The following is a 16,137-nucleotide window of genomic DNA, read 5'->3' as shown; positions in this document are numbered from 1 at the left end:
CAGGATCCCTACAATAATACCTAGTTTCTTCATATCCACAAACGATATTAACAATTTTTGACTCCAGAGAAACATTCACATCAACAATCAGAAATAAACACTAACCAGGGAGATATGGGAAGTGACCAGTACTGTTTAGACGACAGTCAAAAATAACCAGTTCCATCAACAGTGTATCAAAAAGGGAATGCAATAAGGGGAGAGGGGTAATATCCTCCGTAGAAAATTTCAAAACAGTAATGAAATAGAATAAAAGTGGGTGTATGTTTTATCATCACCATATGCCAACAATTCTGAACAATGTGTTGTAAAATACCGCTTCCTTCCTTGCTGGACTACATCAAACCTCATGTGTAGCCCTTGTCTAGGTATGTATCAATTACTTACCAGTCTTATAACCAATAAGTACAAAACATTTTTAAGCATCCACTAGGTTTCTAGCATCTCTCTAACTGCATAAAAACACGCACACCTGCCTATATTAAGAAGACTGTGGCATTGGCTTATTTTCGGTTACCTGAAAATTGAGAGAAAGGGTAAGTAATAATCCTTGTATGTGGACTGCGCCTGGTTAACATCCCAGAAACTAGACACATTTCAACTATGCAAGTTTTACATATTATAAAAATGTCTTATACACTAAATAAACTGAAATTCAAAGTTTAAGTGACCTGACAGAGGACATGCGAGCACTAGCTGGTAGAATTAAGACTTGACTCCAAATTCTTTTCTTTCTCCACTAGTAGTTCTTAAAATTGTTTGCCAAAGTTTTCCTAATTGCAAACTTTTTCAGGCTGTCAACTTGACACTCAGGTGTAATACAAATTACCTTCCCCCCCCTCCTTATAGAACAAATGCAGAGAAAAATAGAATACTACATGTAGTAAGATTAGACAGCACATACTGCATGGAACAAGTTTACAGAAATGTATTTGATGTTCTAGAGAGCATTTAATGGGTGTTAGAAACTGCTCAGAAGTGAGAGACCAAGGCTATAAGACATGGGCTGCCTCTTATCAGCCCACTTTGTCCTGATTCAAAACCCAAGAGTCCTTTCCCAATGTCACATTGTTGTTCTACTTAAGGAGGAGGATTTTTCAGTACCAAAAAATAGGAGGGAAAAGGTATGTATAGTACTAATGTCATGGAAAAATACTAAATGCATCGAATTTGTCATGCTATTTATTCTAAATAGCAGTGCACTTCAAAAATGACATCCAAAATGATATTCCAAAAGCTATACTGCCTGCAAACGTCTTTACAATGTACACCATTAGAGTACAACATTTTAAGCCAATTATTTCATTAACTGCATTGCTATTATATGTAAGACAGATTTTCTTTGGTGAGTGAATAGAGATGCAGATCAGTATCGGTAATAATAGAGGCAGAGTATGAATAAGAGCTTTATGTACCAGTAGTTCTGAAAGTGGTTGCAAGCTGAAAGGTAAATTAGAAACAGAAGGTGATGTCAGATTACAGTCTGACTTAAAGAGAAGGAGTCTAGAAGCTTTTATTATCACTGTATTTCCTGTCAAGGCCAAATGGGAAGCTAAGACTCCGTTTATTTTTATGTAAACTGTAAAACATTAAATAATATTCTGACCTTTCCAGTTTTACTTATATGGAGATTACAGAGTTTAGATGTCATGTATAATTTACTTGAATCTTGTTTATTTATGCTTGATATTTACATGCAGAATCATTTATAAATGAACAGAGCACATAGGGAAAGTTCACAAGCAATGTTCAAATTTTACTTTAAAGCATAAGTACTTAATACAGAATACTGATTCTTCATACTCATGTTCTAAGCAGAGATAATTTTTTTTTTTTGCAATAGATCCATACTTAGTTTTGGCATGTGAAGGACAATGAGATATTAACTTCAACAGCTATTACATAAGGTATTATTCTGATAAAGCCAATGGCCAACTGTACTCAGAAAGGGAGTCTGTGTCATTATTAAAAAAAAAAAAAATTATTAGTAAAGTTCAGAAAATGCTCCCTTTATGAAAAGCTGAAGATTATTACAGAACAGGTAAAAGAGATAAAGGAATGAAAAATAAGCAGTTTACTGAAGAACAAGTAGCAAAATAATTGCAAGTGGAGAACTGAATAATAGATGTACTGTTGTCCTTCACTTTCAACCCAAGTCAAATGACAGAAGTTCAAACTTAAGAACGGCTTCCTTTACAGAAGAATTCAGAACAGAAATCTATAATTGAAAATTTCTATTAAATTTTGAAACAATTTAATGACAACACAAAAAAATACACTTTCAACATAGAGATGTTACACATTCACATATGCACAGAGACACATTCATACAGGCACACAAACACCACAGAGAATACTGATTATAAGGAAATTCACTAAAATGGGAATTTTATGACTACAGGTGACATTATCTTACTGTATTTCTGTATGTTTTCTATAAAAATTATATAACATTGATTGAATAATTCATAAATTATATTTTCCAATCAGAAACATTTCCAACTGGGTCAAGAAAAAAAAATGTAGTTCCATAAGGTAGAGTTGACTCATATTCAACACTGGGAAGTTGAAATCTCAGGTCCTTCACATCCTTCCAGAAAATATAATATTTGAAAGGATTCTAGTAAGAATTACAAATTTTTTGTAAAATTCATGTGAGTTTTAATATATGGTGAGTTCTTCAGATGATAACTTATTTTCCTTACTTTTATTCTTTTTTTTTAAGATTTTATTTACTTATTTGAGAGAGAATGAGTGAGAAAGAGCATGAGAGAGGAGAAGGTCAGAGGGAGAAGCAGACTCCCCAAGGAGCTGGGATTCCGATGCGGGACTCGACCCTGGAAATCCGGGATCATGACCTGAGCCATAGCGTCACTCAACCAACTGAGCCACCCAGGCGCCTTCCTTACTTTTATTCTTTTAGAAGTGTTACATTGCATAATTTTAAAGAATGCTTTTGTTTCTTAGTAAACTATTCTCAATAGGAGCAGCTACTATTTCAACAGGCATCCGGCTTTAAATAAAGATGTTGGAAAAAACATTCTTCCATAAGATTATTCCTCTGGTTTGTTAAAATATGGTTCACAGTAAACGTTTTAGGATCTAAATCTTTGAGGAGATCTTTTAGTTTTACAAAATATTTATGGAACATTTATTTCTTTCCTTCCCCAAGCATTTTCTTTTCCAAAGAAGGTTAAATGGGAGCAAATTCACAAAAGAAAACAGTAACAAAACCAAGTTCAAATGCTGCTCCCTCTCCCCAACTCCTTTCCTATTGCCAATTAGGTAGTAGGGAGTCTTTTGACTAAAGGCACATATCATTGTATCTTTAAACTTGTGTTAAATTTCACCGTTCTTACTCTATCATTTTATTTTTTGAAGCTGTGAAGAAAATTTTGGTGTTTTTCTTTTCTTTTTTTTTAAAGATTTTATTTATTTGACAGAGATCACAAGTAGGCAGAGAGGCAGGCAGAGAGAAAGCAGGGGAAGCAGGCTTCCCGCTGAGCAGAGAGCCCGATGTGGGGCTTGATCCCAGGATGACCTGAGCTGAAGGCAGAGGCTTTAACCCACTGAACCACCTAGGCACCCAGTTTTGGTGGCTTTATTGTTTCACGAGGCATTGAAACATCTGAATGAATCAACATTTGGGCCATAAGGCAGGTGCTTTCTCCTTCACTTCTTTGGGTTATTAGAGCAACTTGTAAGTAGATGGAAAAAAACAAACAAAACCAAAACAAAACAGGGATGCCTGGGGGGCTCAGTTGGTGGAGCGACTGTCTTCAGGTCAAGTCATGACCCTGGCATCCTGGAATGGAGCACCACATTGGGCTCCTTGCTCAGTGAGGAGTCTGCTTCTCCCTCTGCCTGCTGCTCCCTTTGCTTGTGTGTGCTCCCTCACTCTCTCTCTCTCTCTCTGAGAGTAAATACATAAAATCTTTAAAAAAACAAAAGAAAACTTTTTGCATTACTTAAGTCCTTCCAAGGCTTGTGCAGGTGGACCTAAACTTCTCCTGTCAGATGCAACTAATCCAGACAACATGCATAATACCTTGGTAGCAGCAGCACACTGCGCCTGTTCCCACTGTGGCCCCATCGTGTATGATTACTTGGAGCCTCTGGAGGACTGTGAACCATATCTGGAAGAGAAGGGAGTGCCTGGCTGGGAGGAGGCCAGCTGAAGTTGTGCAGGGCAAGCCTGAACATGTCATTGGTGCAAACCCAGGCACCTTTGATTAATAGGAACATCGTCTTTAATAGGAACATCTGGTGGAATCCCACGATAAGGTCTTCATCAGCCTTCAGCTGGCCCATAACCTTGCTGATGATGCAGCTATCTGGTGAGGGCTGATGGTCCTGCCCTGTGATGCTGTGCTGGATTTTCTGGAATGAAAGACTAGACAATTCACAATGGAAGTTTTCTCCTGGAACTGCAGTCCTTCCCATGTAAGACATGATGTATCAACATAAATAGTGCCTAGTTGGGTTCTGTCTTTATCAAATAACTGTAGTAATGTTGAATGAAGCTGGATCCCATCTGCTCCTGTGTTGGCTTGTCTCTCATTCTGGGGTATCACAGCCTCACTGAGACCCGAGGGGTTGGCATGATGGCGGCGGCAGTGGCAACCTCGTGTGGTCTGCTTACCCCACCACTTTGGAACTAAAATCAACTAACGTCTTCTGTAGTTTCAAGTGAAAAACAATGGGATTTATAAAACTTTCTGACAACTGATCAATATACTCAAGAGTTTGATATACTCTCAGATATTCTGAAATTTATTTTAACAATTTGCCTCAGCTGAAAATAAGTTGAAATGGATTTTTCCTCAATTTATTTTGCAATATGATAGGTAATAGGTTATATGGATTGAGGACAAAAATAAGAACGCAAAGGATGCAGTAGCACAAATCAATCTTGTTAGGAAAATGGGCAAGAAATGAAAATATTGCAGACCATAATATTTTTTAAACCCCTAAATGTATAATCTTATTCTTTGGATATGCATGTGTTTATACTCAGAGCAGATGATTAAAGGGCCCAGAGACTACCACAAATACCTCTCCTTCCTCTAATTACTGAAATTACTTGTAATCAACATTCTGAAAAATATGCTCATCTAACTTCTTTAAGCAGCCCCCAAAGCCTCTGGCAGAAAGGATGCATCATATCAGCCACATCCCAAGCCAGTTCTTAGGATTAGCCCAAGAACCAGTCTCAGGTGACCCTCCTGAACTTCTAGATCATGACATTAAAAAACAGTGACAGTTAGCCTGAGGGTTGCAGCTGCAGTTTCCTTCCTTCTGTTAATGTTAATGCTCTGAAGTCTGCTTGAGGGAAGGGAGGCAGACTTCTATTTTCTGACTGCCTAAAATTATTGTACTGAGAAATGATCCATATAGATCAACAGTCAAAAATTTTCTATTTCAGAAGACCCCCAAAACAGGGAGGATATATAAAGATTATTCTCTCCAAGATATAAAATAAATTGCTGCCTTTAAAGCAATATTTTTAGATAAGAAGCTCTAAAAACAGAAGAGTAAAAGCATATTGGGGCCCAGTGCCAGAGGAAAATATATATTTATTAAATTCACCTGAATGTGAGGACTGTTTCACCACATTATCTCCTGTGCCTTTCAACAAATGAATGTTTGTCACTATCCCCCAGTCATCATTGCCATCCAGATATTTTTTTTAAAAAAGACCATAAAGTATGAAAAAATACAGAGAGCTTCTATACTAATTTTAGAGAAACTGAATCGTCAACATTATTTGCATGTAGTTATTACATTCAGCAGACAAAGCCAAGCATCTTACTTGTTTTGCTGGAAATACATACAATTTCCCCTCAAAACAGTAATATGTACTTCTTGTCAGAATTAGGACAAAGTATTGTGCATTTTCACAACCAGGTGAAAGTAAATTTACATACATTTGCACACACTCCTTTAGACTCATTATAATAGTTTTACATTGCAGGTGATGCCGATCATATGGTAGCAATCACTACATTATATTAGTTTATACTTAATTTCAGGAATAAAAATAGAAAAGAATTTTTTATTTACCAGAACATATGTCCATGTGCATTACAAATTCATCATAAAAACCCTACATTAAACTATCTTAAGCCAAAATTTAGCAATAAATAAGTTTTAAATATAGAGACAAGGATATAAGTGTTTAAGAATTTTTTATTTAGGGGGCACCTGGGTGGCTCAGTGGGTTAAGCCTCTGCCTTCAGCTCAGGTCATGATCTCAGGGTCCTGGGATCGAGCCCCGCATTGGGCTTTCTGCTCCTCAGGGAGCCTGCTTCCCCTCTCTCTCTGCCTGCCTCTCTGCCTACTTGTGATCTCTCTCTGTGTGTCTAATAAATAAATAAAATCTTTTAAAATAAAAAAAATTAAAAAAAGAATTTTTGATTTAGGTATTTCAATTGTAGAGAACAGATTCATTCATTTCTGTTGAATAAACATATCTTGAAAACTTGGGTCCAGTGCTCTGTACTAAGAATATAAAATTGGAAGAAGAGGTTCCTGACTTTATGAAATATACGATCTAATAGGAAGTGAAGCAAACAAACAAGAAAAGGATCATAATGTTATGATGAGTCCTATAATAAAAGTATGCAAAGCATATGCTGAGAATCCACAGAGGAAGACATCTAGTCATGAAAAGTTGCAGAAAGAATGCTATTAGTGTTAAGTATCAAATATGGTTGATTAGCAGATTTTGCCTTAAGAGGTCACATAATAAAATGCAATATTGGTAATACTGTATAATATAAATATGTCAAATTATAGGAAGATGTATTAAAGTGGAATGTGTATTTACTTGTTGGCACAACTCAAACTCACTCCTACACTTATATTAAGAGTTCATATATTTTTCTCTTCTACATTGCATGGGGTAGCTGTGGACTGCTCTAGAGTCTCATACAAACAGGAAAACAACCAGTTAAACCTGAAAATTCATGGTCACCATTTTCAACTTGGCTTTCAGTAATCCCTTACTAACAGTCTGTTTGGTCTGCTATAACAAGAGTGCCATAAACTAGATGGCCTGTAAACAACAAACGTTATTTCTCACAGTTCTGAAGGCTGGGAAGTCTAAGATCATGGCACCCTCCAGTTCAATGTCTGGTGATAGCCATTTCCTCATGGATGGCCACCTTTTCACCATAAGCTCACAGGGCAGAAGGGCCAAGAAAGCTCTCTGGGATCTCTTCTATAAAGGTACTAATTCCATTCAGGAGGGCTCTGCTTTTGTGACCTAATCACCTCCCTTGGGCCCGACCTCCTAAAGCAATCACATTGAGCATCAAGTTTCAGCTTATGAATTTGGGAAGGGGGAAACACATTTAGTTCACTGTGGTATTCTAATGCATTGTCTAATCAGTGTTTTTGGATAATACCTGCAACAACATTTTCAAGTTTTATCCATTCTGAGCATTTGACATTGCATCATATTTCACTAAAAAAAAAAAAAAAAAAAATAGAGAAGATAAAAATTTCCAATTCTTGGCACACACAATCCAAACCTATCTCAGCAGACCTGCCATCTGTAATTTCATACATGCTCAGTCCAGATTGTGTCCCTCCTCCTATGATGGCAATCTCTCAGTTTTGCGCTAAATCCCCAGCCTCCTCCCCTAACCCTTTTCTTCCCAGTTTTTCCTGTTCTTTTATCTCCTGTTTGTATTCCATTATCTATCCCTTTGATTTTAATTTATATCTTTATATATTAGTTGACTTCCATCTTAAGATTAAAAATTGAGATTTCTCACCATTCCACAACGTTCTCTTTCCTCTTCATAGCCACCTGTGGTATGTGCTGACTACAACCCCAATTCCTATCTCCCCATCTCTCATTAACTCTCAGTGGCCCCTGGTTTAGCTTCTACCCACTACATCACCAGAGAACTCCTGGGCAGTCTCGCAGGATCTATCCAACAAAAACATTTATTCTTCTCAATATTTGATATAGTATTCAAGACTGTTGAGAACTAAGCTGAGTAAATATCTGCTAGTCTTATTTATTTCTAAAGAAATCTTTAAATAACTATAAACATACAAAGTGATGGACATCCCAAGAACAAAAAGCATTGAATGTTTTCAATTATTTTGTGTCTTTGTACTCCAAAGTGGCAGAAAACAACAATTCCCTCAACTCTAAATGGCAATAAATAAATGTTAAAAGGAAGAAGATTAGGTGGTGTTAATTAGGAAAACTTCTTTCTTTAGAATGTTTATAGCATCCATTTTCTCTAAGGAGATCTGCTGATTTTTAGGGTCATGCTTCTGATTAAGAGTTGTAGTAAAAGAAATAACAGGCCATAACTTCTTGACAATTAGGAGAACGAGCTAGAAAGGGAGTTTTGCTGGACTTTAACATGTACCGAAGCCTCTCCCTTATTTGAAGCCTGAAGGAAAGGGCAGAGGAAGTACTGAAGAGGTTCTGTGTATGAGGGAGGGAGGGACAGAAGTCATAAAACTGAAAGTTGGGGAGGAGGAGCAGGTGAGAATGGGCGGGAAACCAGGAGAGTCTGTTGTGTGGGAAAGCCTCCCAGTTGTCATATACCATCCTAGAAGCTGAAGTTAACAGACATTTTCTCCTGTGCTGTGTAAGTCAAAATCCAAGTTAACTGGAACTTTAATCTTAGTGCTTTCTTGGTTTTAACGCCATTTTAAGATTTCCCAGGACCTTCCAAACAGAAATTGGCACTCTGGAATACTATTCTTATGAAGTCTAACTGGAACGGAACGACAAAGGAACGGAAATCTGATGCATCCTACTCCCTTTCTGCCTCCACGGAAATAAGGACCATCCATCCCCACGAGGATACTTTTGTGAGGAGTCCCTATGGCAGTTGGCAGTGAAGATACCAAATGTTCTGCAACAGCTGGTCTCTACAAACACAGGACAGAAAGTAAAACCAAACTTGACAGCACTCTGTAAATTAGTTTGGGAATATCCTTTCAGAAGGAAGTAGGCAGAAGTACCTAGGATATACATAATAACTCCCTTCTTCATTAATGCATTTTAAAAAGTTATTTCTCTATCTCCACCACTTATCCCAGTATCCTTCCTTGATCTGTATTAACCAAAGCTTTAAATGTTCAAAATTCTCAGTGTTGGTCCAAATTCCTTTGCTTTCTTATTAGTCACCAAACCCAGTGAATTCTATCTCAAAAGTATTTCTTCAATACAAAACTTCTCTAGCTTCATGGTAGCACCTGGTCTAAGCCACAGTGATTTCTTGCTTTGTCTCCTGCAGTAGCTTTCTAGTTATACACATTCACTCTAGCTTTCTTCTGGATGCTTCTCCACAAAGCATCCAAACAATCCTTTCAATATATGAATATTAGCTTTTGTTTTCTTGCATAAAATATTTCAGTGACTTTCCTTGCTTTTAGGTTAAATATCCTAAATTCTTACCACAGCATGTAAAATCATGCCTAAATGTCACATCTCAGAACACTACACTCTCCCTTACTCCTATGCCCTGAGCGACAATCACAGTATTGGAGTTTCTCATACTTCCTAAGCTACTTCCTAAGGACCTTGGTTCTTTACCTTTTTCACTCTTTTTTTTTTTTTTTTTTTAATATATCTCTGCCAAACAAGAAGTTTCGTTTAGCCATTAACAATCACTTCCTTCTTTTCATCTTAGGTAATTTCTATATATCTTTTATAAATGACCTTAGATATCAGATATTTATGGATGCCTTACTCTGAACCCCAACTCAAACTACATTCCTCTGATGTCAATGTCTGTGTGTGTGCACATGCACAGGCATGTGGGGTATGTATTCCCTGTATCCTAGTTTTTCATGGTGCTTATCTACTATAAATATGTTTATAATTATTACTTATGTCTATCTTACCCTACTTAACCAAAACTTTATTTTGGAAAGGGACTGGGTCCATCCGAATTCTAATTTTTTTGCCCTCAAGAGCACAAGGCAGCCTTCTTCTGGCCCTTTGTCCTCCCTAACACTATTTTTTGGATCTAAAGATCCAAAAATGAGAGTCAAGGTAAGTCATGAATCAGGTTTGAGAATACAACCAAACGTCAAAACAGTAACAATGGACAAGTGAGCCAAAAGATGAAAAGATGTGAATAAAGTAAAAGATAAGGACGAGCCTAGAAGAGAGAGCTCTGGAAAAGTAATGTCCCAAAAGAGTTCCAACTATCTTTTCTGAAAATAAAAATCTGAAAAATCAAAAAACTCATATGGGTTAAAACTTCCTTTTCATTTTCATTTATTAATAAAATGTATTTTTTGAAATATGACCACCATTCCACTTCCAAACACAATAGCTGTATTAAGATGGTCAAGGCTCCTTATAGTTATTTCCACAAGCGTATGTCTTTTTTAATAATTACAACCGAGGTAGAGGTTGGTCTACTGACTTTTTCACTTAACTTACCATAAACATTTTCCTGCGGTGTTTACAATAATCATTTTAGTAAGGGCAGATTACACCACTGAATTAGTGGTTCACTAACTGTTCCCTGATTTCTACATCCACTTCTCTTCCAATTTTTTCTATTAAAAATAAGTCTATAGTAGTAGCTAGCTTATTGGGTATATATGTTTCAGTCTTTCGAGATTTCTTTAGGTTCATCTTCCAAGAGAGATATTAATCTGAAGCTATGAACAATATTATGGATATAAATGTAAATTACAAAATGCTTTACATGAATCTTTTAAAAGCCATGGATGAGAGATGACATAAAAATATATCAAAGTTGATGAAACATATGTAAGGAGAGAAAATAAGGACTAAAGTCAGAGTACCTGGCCTAAATACCAAGGCTCTGTAAATTAACTACCTTCATTCCTTATCTTCCCTCTCCCTTTCTTGCTTTGGTTATCTGCTGTTATTGTTGACAGACGGCAGAGGCATCCTAGTCTATGTGAAATTAGCTTTCCAAAAGGCAAAATTGCTGTTTGAGACGATAACATTCAAAATGATTCCTGTGAATCAGATAGTCTATTGTGAGAAAGACTGAATTATGCATTGAGTTGCCACAGATTGAATATTACTATTTCAAGAACTTTTTTTTTTCCTCCAGTACTTATAGGAGCCAATAAATGGAAGGAATTTAAAGTTTCCTCTTTCTTGCTGTTTTTACCCCTTCCTGTCAGCCTCCTTTTTTACCTCATTCTCTTTCCCAGCCACCTCCCTAAAGATATATACTTAAAACACAAATAATCAATTCTAATTGTTCTGTTGTTGTTTAATTGTAAAGAAGAGCTTCACTAGTCTGGCAAACTCATTTTGCATTTCAGAAGAACACATTAACTTTCAGCAGAAAATTCCTGTCAGAGACTTTGTTTTGCTACTGCTTTAATTTTCTTTAAACCTAATTTTCTTTTTTTCTTTTCCTGTTTGTTATGTAATGGAGCTTCTGAAAACACTGGCAATCTCTGCTCATTTTGCCTTGAGCGAGCATGGCATTTGCTTTTGTCTTTTTCCCCCCACAAGGAAATGCAATTGCTGAGAAAAATTAACAGATAATTTAGCAGGATTTTACTCCAGCAAACGTAGAGATAAAAAGAATACATGAAGAGTAAAAAGCTTAGAAAATAATGGATGAATGGTTATAATGTTTATTGGAATGCCCAGAGTAAAAAAATACAGACTGTGTAGATTTAAAAGGACATACGGATCAACTTAAATATATTTTCTTTAAATACCATAATTCTCTAGAGTATGTCCCTAGGTTTTTACAGAGACTTCAACTGCATTTTTTAAGATTTTATCCATTTGTTTAAGAAAGAGAGAGAGAGCATGGGAGGGAGGGGCAGAGAGAGAGAATGAGAAAGAGGGAGAAGCAGACTCCCTGCTGAGTAGGGAGCCTGATGCAGAGCTAGATTCCAGGACCCTGGGATCACAACCCAAGCCAATGGCAGAGCTTAAGGGACTGAGCCATGCAGTTGCCCCTTCAAATGCACTGTAACTGATCAGTTGAAAACTAAAACTTCTGAGATTTTGAGAATGAGTGAAAGAGTACAGCCAAGGATAATTTCTTAACTTTGATCACTATCCTTATTCTGCTAAATTAAATAATAATGTGGACAATTTGGGAATCTTGTAGGAATAAATGGATAGATACATGCAAATAGTGAAAAGATCAGGCCTCCTATATATAATTTTCTACACAATATAAAGCATCATAAATGCTGACTGCAGGCTCAGCACAAAGGTCATAAAAACCTACAGACCAGGGGCGCCTGGGTGGCTCAGTGGGTTAAAGCCTCTGCCTTTCGCTCAGGTCATGATCTCAGGGTCCTCGGATCGAGCCCCGCATCGGGCTCTCTGCTTGGCGGGGAGCCTGCTTCCTCCTCTCTCTCTCTCTCTGCTTGCCTCTCTGCCTACTTGTGATCTCTGTCAAATAAATAAAATCTTTAAAAAAAAAAAAAAAGAACAACCTACAGACCATTCACCAGGTTCATGTTTTCAACTTCCCTCCACTCTAACCCAGATCCACCCTCCCACCCCCCAATGCCCACCACAAAACTCAAATTGCTCCCTGCTCCTTTCTTTGTTTTGGTTCTCACTGTAACATCTATTATGCGAAATGTAATTTTGTCCCTTTTTGGCCAGGGTACCAACAGAGATACAGACTAATAGGAAATATTTTATTTTATGAGATTAATTGTAAAAAATTTCTTTATATGCTTGTGAGGACTGGCAAAAAAAAAAAAAAAAGTCCCAAATACATAAGGCATGCTTATGGAAGGGCAGGATGGGAACTCTCCAGCATAAGCTAAACCTGCTGTCTACAGTGGAATTTCTCTTCAAGAAAAACTCAGTTCTACTCTTAAGGTCTCTGAATAGACTGACCCAGGCTCACCCAGATTAATTAAGATAATCTCACTGAACTTAAAGTCAACTGACTATGGAATTTAGTTACACATACAAACTGCCATCACCACAACACCTAGATTAATGTTGAACATGTAACTGAAGGCAATAGCCTAGCACGTTAAAACTTAAAGCAGACAGCCATAGTCTGTGCTTTCTGAACTTGGCAGACATACACATCTTAAACCAAATTTTATTCTCAAATAAAGACAACAACAAAGTCATACTTCCATAAAACATGATGCAGCTATCTTGCATTCTTAGAACAGGCTATCCCTTCCCTCGAAGAGAATGAAAAGTCTTGAGGTGATGCTCATATTTCTTCTTTGATATGTATACTTAAGTTAAATACTTAAGTTAAATACTGTGATATAAAGTCAACTATTTTAAACACCTCTTACATTAAATGACAAGGGGATAAATGTTAGAAGAAAACATATCTAGTATGTGTATAAAAATAAGAATAATACACATAACTAATTACAATCCTCATATCTGCCACTGATCACATAGTTGTAGCAGAAATTTATAACTACTTTCTTCCCTACAGATTCCAATATCATTCTTCAAGGGTCTAGACCATTAGCTGTCCTGTCCGAATTGAACTTTTACACAGACTTTAATCATAGGACATGGTAACACCAGGAGATACCCTAGGGAACGTTCGGTATTTCAGACATACTCTTCCTCACTTCTGTTGTGTACAACAACCCAATACCCCCTTGGTAATCTGGATCAATGAGCCCAGACAATAGTATTAGAATTTACATCTTTGCCTATTAATTAAGAGGCATGCAGAGACCATGGTGGCCAGGCCACAGCCTCAGCTTCCAGGTCAGTGGTGGTAATGTTGCATCTCCCTGTGGACACATTCTTTCCTTTGGAAACCAGACCAACAAAACCTAAGGTCATGGGGATAGGATATCACATGTTTGTTAGTGTAATACAGAATAGGACCACTCCCATTTCCATTCTTTGATTCCCGGAACAATGAGGAACAATGAATGCTAGCTGTGGAAGAAACTGCAGCATATAACGATTTTTCTTCTTCAGTCAATTATCCAAAGAGAACTAACTTTCCATGAGAATATCAGTGTGGACTTCAAAAGTAAAGGTAATGGAGTGAGGAGCATCGAATGAGGACCAAAGGGCATTTGGCCACTTTATGCAATTTGCTTATGCCTTCAGGGACTGCTGAAACCTCATCTTGTATATTCCACTTCCATTGGATGATGGAGTACTGCCTGGCATATCCAAATTTATGGCCTGAAGGCTCAGACTGCACCAATTCATGGTTGTCCATATGCGAAATCTCCATACCTACCACCATGATCACTTTGTTCATAAGCTCATCGGGCACTGAGAAGAGTGGCTATGGAAAAAGGCTGACTGGTATCCAGAAATGGGTAATGCTATGCATTTGGTTAGTAAAATCTGTTGAAATCACCATTTCACAGGGCACCACAGGTTGCCTGGTAATTTCGTGAACTGTGGCTAAGACTTTTTTCTGGTAAACCAAAAGCGCTTTCTCGAGTTGAGCATAGTTCTCCTTACAGGATGACAGGGCTTTGTTCCAAAAACCCAAGGGTCACGCTATGATTAACCTAGTGATGTCAGCAAAGGCATTAAACTTCCAGCATCATTGGGTTTACTGGATTATATACTACAGATGTTAGAGCAGTTTACCAGTCCAGACCAGTTGTAGAGCCTTCTCTTATTCTGGGCCCCATTCAAAATGAACAGTTTTGTTCACTTAGTAAATGGTTCAAAGTAGCATAAATAAATTAAGAATATGTTTCCATATTCCAAAGAGGCCCATTAGGTTTTGCACTTCTTTTGTTGTAGGGAAGGCCAGATGCAGCTTCTTATCATTCACTTTGGGAGGGATATTTTAATATACCTCACACCAATGGACCCATAGAAATATACCTAAGATGATAGGGTCTTGAATTTTTGTTGGATTTCTCGGTATCTGACACTGAGAATATTATTATTATTTTTTATTGAAGGTGTCCCACCAATTGCAAACTTTAATCACACCTACAAAGTATATAGCAACACCTAAATTAGTGTTTGATTGAATATATATATTAATATTATTGATATTTATATATTAAGTAATATATCAAGTATAGTCTGCTCACCAGGTCCAATCAGCAGAATATTCATAGCATAGACCAGCATAATATCTTGTGGAAGGGAAAGGCAAGCAAAGTAACCCATGAGATAAGTTAGGATTCAGGGCTGGAGAGTGATACACCTGTGAAGTATGACAGTGAAGTTTGACAGTATCTATAATACTGCTTGTCTTGCCAGCTGAAAGCAGGACTGCTGGTGGTATAGCTGTGTACCAGTTTTAGGGGATATGCTGATTTGGTCAAGCAATAAAATGTTCCAGATGTGAAGCAGCAGTTGCAACTGGAGTGCACAGCCTGGTTAAGCTTATGATTACCTACTGTCATTCTCTAAGACCTGCTTTCTGCACTGGTCAAATAAGTAAGTTGAATGGGGATGGTAGGAATTACCATATCATATCCTCCAACTCCTTGATGAGAGCAATCCCTGCAATCCCCAGGAATGGAGCATTGCTTTAGCTTTCCTTTTTTTTTTTTTTTTCCTTAGGTAAAGGTAGTTCTAGTAGCTTCCACTTGGTCTTTCCCACCATAATAGCTATCACTCCATAGTTTGGAGAACCAAGACAGAAGTTCTGCCAGCTGCTGAGTATGTCTATTGCAATAATATATTCTAGAACTAAGGAAATAACCACAGTGTATGTTCAGTAAACAACAAGAATGACTATGAGATAGATTAGAGCTAAAATTCCACTGTTCACCTGACCTCCATAAGCCCCCATTCTGAATGGCAGACACAGTAATGTTGTGTCTCTATGAATTAATTTCAGTTCAAAGACAGTGTCCATCAATCCCCAAAAGTACCATTTCCCTTTCCTCAGAGCCGTCATTTTGGTGAGTGACCATAAGTCCTTTGGCTGGGAGGAAGACTAACAGTACACATCTTTGGAAGTATCACAGGGTCCTTCCTCAAGTTGAGTTCTACTTCTGTAAACTGGCTCAAGTCTGGGAGTTGATTGATGGGCCATGACTCAGGGTTTCACTGATTCAAAATGGACTTCTGTGCACCTGACCTAGAACTCTTCAGCTTATACAGTTCAAATAGGAATTTAGCAGCCTTTCCTCCCATTTCTTCTAAAGGTCACCATATTCCACTCACCACTGCCATACAACTCTGAGTCAGATACTCTC

The 16,137-nt window shown here is 37.4% G+C and overlaps 1 pseudogene; it reads right to left on the bottom strand.

Moving 5' to 3' along the window:
- Positions 1-4,023: 4,023 nt before the first annotated feature.
- On the bottom strand, positions 4,024-4,696 carry LOC123956086 (annotated as a pseudogene).
- Between the last annotated feature and the right edge of the window lie 11,441 nt (positions 4,697-16,137).

Source organism: Meles meles, chromosome 14 (assembly GCF_922984935.1).
Source record: "Meles meles chromosome 14, mMelMel3.1 paternal haplotype, whole genome shotgun sequence".
NCBI lineage: Eukaryota > Metazoa > Chordata > Mammalia > Carnivora > Mustelidae > Meles > Meles meles.
This window is presented reverse-complemented; position numbering and strand designations above follow the sequence as displayed.